Raw genomic sequence first — 6,829 nt, forward strand, 5'->3', positions numbered from 1 at the left:
AATGGGATCCGCCCAGTTAACACCCCTGGATTTTTATTTTTTTATATGAAGTCCACTGCTGCACAGCTTGGGTAAGAGACCCTGGGCTGGTTGCCGATGAACACAAGCGCACATGCATGTGTAGGCCTCCGTGGGCTGAGCGTGTAAGAGTGCCATCTAGCTCAGTCTGTTATCTGCACATAGGCAGGCAGTCACAGATGGTGCCCTTCAGAGGTTGGTGCAGCCTGGAGTAGGCCTTATAGTGTGAGTGGGAATTAATAGTGTTGGTCTGTGGTGCTTAACTAAGAGTGTCTGCCTATTTTGTTATACATTATGGGTGAAATTTGCACCAAAGTACAGTTTCGCTAGAGTTAGACCTAGAAACTAGCCGTAGCCAATGATCATATGATAAAAATGGACTCAAGTGCAGATTCAATGTCACTATCACCGTAGCTGCACTCCTCACTCCTGGGGAATTGTCATATTTCTCTGACACAGCTTCTAATTATATTTCGGGCTTTTGTTCTCCTTGCTGGGCCAAGTTAATTATTTTGCTGGCTATCTGGAGGATCAAATGCCTCCCCACTCAGCAGGACCATTAGCTTGTAATGAGGACTGTTCCTAGGGGAGGAGTGGGTGGGTATTCAATCTGCATGTATTAATTACTTTTCACTCTGCACCAAAGGAGGGTAGCCACAGGGGGCGGCTCCTCCATTCGGGCAGAGGAGAGTTGCTCCCTGCCAGCAGTGGCAGCTGCAAAACCTTTTCAAGAAAACTGGGTTTATTATTGTTTTCTTGTAAAGGGACGGGGCCACGGGGTGATGAGCAATGAGGGGGCGTGCAGGGCACTCCCCTTTGAAGCGTATGTGTGTTTGGCCGGCTGTCTCGGATTAGCCAAACATACAGTTGCTGGGCTGGAGAGAGCACGCACAGACTCCCAGTCTGCCTGGGAGTGCCCTGGCTGGGCGCTCCCTGCCAATCCTGATGCTGCTGTGAGCAACCTTAGGATTGGCCGCAGGGCAGGCTGGGAGCCTGTGCCTGCAGCGACGAAGCAGAGGAGACAGAGAGATGCGGCGTTCAGGTAAGTGTTTTATTAAAAAAATGATTTAATGTTTATTCCGTCCCTCAAGCCACCCCCTCCGCGCGGTGCCCCGCCCCTTCAGAGCCCCACGAGCCACGACTGGTAGCCAGACACCTGAAGCCAGTCACAGGAGTGGCTGTCCTGTGAAGTTTGAGAGGGAAGACACCAGGCAGCTGTGGCAGTTAGGAGCAGGGCCTAGACTCTCAAAGAAGGTCTTTCCACAGACTTTTCACGTCACCATTTTGAAATGCCTCAAAATGCTGTGCAGGAGGGTTGGAGCAGAGGTAGAATGATGATGTTTCATCCCAAGATTGGGCAGGGGCTGCCTGCATTGTAGGATTTCCCAGCCCCACTTAAAAAAAACTTGCACAATGGGGAAAGTTCTGAGCACAGTCTGAACACAAGGGACGCAAAGCCGGAGGAATGCCTAAGAGACATCTAACCCCTACTGCAAAAGCAGACTAAATTACTTCTGATTTCAGTTACAGGGATTAGGATTTTGTTCTCAGGGGCCAGTGGTAGTGGCCCTTTACACCCTCTGGGGGACAGTAGAAGGATGGACCTGCTGGGGGGATCCTGAAGAGCTCCTCGGAATCCTCAATGGATTGGTCCTGCAGGAATGTGGCTGCAGGCCTGTGATTTCTGCTGCCACAAGTGCTCCTCAAGAGGCCAACAAGGAGGCCATAGGAACCTGGATAATGTAGCCAGGATCATGACTCTGCCTTGCAGGTCTGGGGTGCTGCTAAGAAAGACCCTGAGGCTAGGAGAAGTGCCAGGTGCCCAACAGGGGGCAGCTCATCTGCAAGGAGAGCGAACAGTAGCAAAAAAACCTCAAGCTCTCAATTGTTAGAGCTGGTCACCAGGAGTAAATTGCATATTACCCTTTACAAATTGGCACAATGGTGCCCCAGAAAACAACAGAAGAATTGCAGTCAAACTGTCGGTGTGACTTTGGCCAGGATGTGCAAAGCATCCTCCTCCACAACTCCGAACACCCCTGGGGAGGATCAAGTCCCCAGAGGTCAGCACAATCAGGAACAGTGCTTCTGTCCCTGGAGGTCCCCAGCGACCAGAAAAAAATATGAAAACAAACCAATTGATGGACGGAATGCAGAACAAAAAAACACTCACCCCAGTCACAAATCTGCTTTAATCCATCAATTCTTTTGCTCACCTCGCTACCACAGTTTGGACCTAGTCATATGCAAATCAGTCTGTTCCCCATGAAAACAGTCCAGCCCAAACAGCCAGACTGGGTCCTCTCTGGACCAGAAACAAGCATCCTGGTACCGGCATAGGGGTATCACCCCTCATCAGACAGGCAAGCTTGAATCCAGTGGCATATTGAGCCCAGGACTCACATCTGGCCATACCCAGCGCACTTAGGGCGAGAAAAGCAAAAAAACTAAATGGACGGAATGTGGAATAAATCAAACATTCACCCACTGTCACAAATATGGGTTTAATCAATCAATTCTTTTGCTTACCACACCACCCCAGTTTGGACCCAGTCATATGCAAATCAGTGTTGACCCTGTTCCCCTGCCAGGCCAGGTCCTCTCTGGACCAGAAACAGGCATCCTGGGACCGGTTTCGGGGTATCATCACTCAACAGCCAGGTTAGCTGGAATCCAGTGGCATAGTGAGCCTTGGACCCATGTCTGAAAGTGATGTATGGAATTAATGAAAAGTAATTTAGTTATATCTTAATAAAAAATAATGCTATGGTAAATTTTCATTAAAAAAGGCTATTGAACTGTTTTAAAATAAAATAATAAATGTTTTGTTTTGAAGATACATTTTTAACTAGTTGAAATAATTCAATTTTACATCATTTTCTATCGCATTTATACCAATGGTTGGCCATGTGTAATGCTGGAATTACTCCAGCTCTTAGTTTTGGGAACTTGTTTGCCTTAGTAACTTTAGAAGTGCGGTTTGTGAATAGCAGTGGACTTGTGGGTGGGTGCATCGTTCTTCCTAAACCCCTTCCATCTTAAACCCCTCCGTACTCCTACCTGAAACTCTCCCATTTAATGGTAAGTGTGCCTGTTTTTTCAGCCACTCCCCCTGGTTTCTCCCACATTTACGTTTACAACTAAGTAGTAGACTTACACATGTGAAGTAAAGATAGGAGAGGTGGAGGTGGAGATTTACACTCGTAGGTTTGTGAATTGTATGTTGTAGTAAGTAGTATTACTGTAGTACTACTTTATGTACTACAAAATGCATCTTGTGGATCAGGCCCTATATGATGAATTGTTCTTCTAATTACAATATTAGAATTAACCATAATGCACGCCAAAAGAAAATTAATGACAAAAGGAGGGATGAAATCATGTAAAATCTATAAAAAAAATTCTGTTTAATTTGATATTAACTATACAGAATTGGCCACTTGGGGTGTATTGTGGAGCATTTATGGTACTCATAGAAGAAAGACAGAGGCATGGTCTCAAAAAGATACAGGGCCTCATTACGAGTTTGGTGCTCCGTGGACCGCCATGGCGGCGTTGGCGGTCTGACCACCATCGGGTTGGCAGTCTGTCCACCGTATTACGAGTAATGCGGGCCTAAGGAGGAAAGACCCATGTGGTCCCGCCGGAACCACCAGGCAGCACAGACCCCCGGCGGAGCCCGTGTTGCCACCGGACACATTATGAGGTTGCACACAGCAAATGTGACCATGGCGGTCTAACCACCACGTCTCAGCAGGTGGAAGCTGGGACTATAAAGGGAGACACTCACCTGAAGGCAGCCTCACACGTCCGGTACCACCATGGAGCCCATCACACACTTCCTGCCTCTGCTGATGATCACCCACAGGGCACAAAATCCACACGGCTGCGGGAGCAACCAACAGTAAGTACACACACCTACTTCTGTCATTAAGCTCAACAATCGTTCACCGCGCCGTCAGCCTCAACATATGGGGGTCACACTATGGGCACCAAGTACACTTGGCACTGTGTCCCGCATCAGAATCATACACAAAGAGGGATACATGCACAGTCACAAAACTCCCCCTTTGGGCAGGTCACTCAGACTGCACTGCAACACTACACAAAAATACACTTCTGACCATCTCAGGCACAGGGATAGTGAAGTGTACACAATATTGTCTCACACAACACCAATAACACACCAACATCACATCTGCAAATAGAACTCATTCACTCACATTGCACACATGCCATGGACTGTTGTTACATTAAAAAACATATGTATGGATGTGGCATGGAACACAAACACCACTCCCAGTAAACAGCCCTGCAATGGACACACATATATCACCCATATTGCAACACAATGGTAGGACAATGGTATGCACAATAGAAAGAGAGACAAATATACAAAGCTCACTATGCAAACAATACCTGCACACTACGGATGGAGTCATTAGGAGAACTCGGGGAAGGGCGCTTCACTGGGAGGCATATCACTATGCACATGCCCCTTACACAACATTTGCCCAGGAATTGGCCCTATATGTATCTCAGGGCAAACAATACTAAACCCAAATGACATGCCTATCTGAACACAAACGGAAGTGCAAGTCAACAAAGCACATACAACTCCAGCTGCATGGGACATACCTCCACATGAACTAGCTGCAAGGTACACAGCTAAATGGACACATGCACAGTCAAATGCAAAACAAAGGGAGCACAAATGAACACACTTCGTGTCTGCACAAACAAAACCCAAGCTGCCACACATTAGATTAATCCATAAGCCATATCAGGGGGACAATTCTAACACCATACATGCTCACATTGGACAATACAAGATGAAATAAATGAAATGCTTACTATAACAAACAGTACACAATGGAATGACACCTTCATTGCATTTACACCCACATATTCATAGTCAACATATACCCTTCTCCTGGGGGACACTATCAGCGCCCACAAAGTCAGATACTAGAAACAGCAGCAAATGGAGCTGCAAGCAGGCTGAAACACACACAACTGTAGGCAGATAACACAAGTCACTCAGCAACAACACAAAAGGTAGAAAAGGAATTGCAGGGCAAATGTTATACCCCCCAAAAAAACAACTGTTTGGGTTTATTACACTTGAATTTGGTAAAGTCCAAGGGCATTGGCCAGTCCATATGTTGCTGCACAGACACACCATGATGCTATCACTTGTTCCTAACTGCCAGGAACCTCGGCATCAAGTGGGCAGGCAGACACTTCAGGGATCATTGTTGGGAGGTGGGGAGGTTGGATTTGGGAGGGGTGGGTTTGGGTTTAAGAGCAGAGGTCTTTTTCTTTAGAGGGGTGGGCTTCTTCTTGGGTGAGAGGGTTGTGGGTGCTTGTGGGGGGAAGGTGTGATAGGGGAGGACTTAGAGGTGGTAGAGGGGGTTGGGAGGTGGATCGGGGCCGTTGGGTTTGGGACGGGGTGGAGGGAACAGGGGAAAGGTCAGGGTCAAACAAAAAAACATTCTTAGGTACACAGGGACAGTCAGCAGAAGAGGGTGGGGATTTGGAGGTCGAGGGAGTGGTTGTCTGTTGTGTCGATGTGGATGTCGTGGGTGTGTGGGAGGTATGCTTGTGTTTGGGTGGTGTCTGTTGCATGGGTGAGGGTGTTTGTTTGTGTGTCTTGCGGGGATGGGAGGTGGAGGTGTTGGGAGATTGAGTGGTGGATGTGTGTTTGTCTGTTGGGGTGGTGTCTTCGGGTATGGTGGTTGTGCTGGATTTTAGTGTGTCTATTGGGGTGGAGTCTGCGGGTATGCTGGGTGTGGCGAGTGTGTCACTGACTGTTTTGGTGGTGTCTGTGAGTATGCTTGATGTTGTGCATGTTAGTGTGTGTTACGGTGGGGGTGGTGTGGGTGTCAGGAGAAGTGGTGACTGATGTTGTGCCTGGGGGTGTCTGTTGTTTGCTTGTGTGCCGGTGTGTTTTGTGGTGCTTGTGTCTGTGTGTGCTGCTCTTGTGTGTTGAGGTGGGTGCGTGCAGATCAGTCTGTGTGCTTTGAGTAGGTAAGGGAATGGGGATTTGAATTGGGAAGATGGAGGTGGATAGGGGATGGGGGATGGAAGGTGGGAGGTGACTGGCTTCTGTCAGTGTGGAGGCCAGAACCTGAAAAGATCTCTGTAGGTCAGACATTGCACCATGAATGTCTTCCAGGAATGCATTTATCTGCTGCAGTTGGCTTACCAATCCCTAGTTGCCATCTACAATGGCTGTCTGACCCACAGAGATACTTCTCAGGAGGTCAATAGCCTCCTCACTGAGGGCAGCAGGGGTAACAGGGCCTGGGGCGCAGGTGCCTGCGGCAAAGGAGATGCCCAACCTCTTGGGTGAGCGGGTACAGTCAACTAGGTGGGGAGCAACAGGGAGGACAGTAATAGAATGGGGGTGGCAGACAAAGATGGTACAGGGGTAATCCCCGATGGGTCCGCCACCACCAGAGAGTGGTCACTTGAGGAAGACTGTGATGATGATGTTCCAGTCTCCCCTGTGGCACTCCCTGTGCCCTCTGGACCACTTGGTCCCTCTGTGTGGTGTCTTGACCTGAGGTCCCGTGGCCAGATGCTTCCTCACAATCCTTCGCTTGCTGGTGCTGATGCTGCAAATACCATAAGAAATAAGGTCATCACATGTCCATGATCACACTTGTACAACAACTCTGATTAGCAAACATTGCCATGGTGTCAAGTAGGCCTCACCAACAAACTCCACCTAAGTGGCCCATACCTGAGCCATACCATATGCATGCATACCATCTGAACTGTCAACAGTTACCCACAGGACAATCAG

Source organism: Pleurodeles waltl, unplaced genomic scaffold (assembly GCF_031143425.1).
Source record: "Pleurodeles waltl isolate 20211129_DDA unplaced genomic scaffold, aPleWal1.hap1.20221129 scaffold_39, whole genome shotgun sequence".
Classification (NCBI taxonomy): domain Eukaryota; kingdom Metazoa; phylum Chordata; class Amphibia; order Caudata; family Salamandridae; genus Pleurodeles; species Pleurodeles waltl.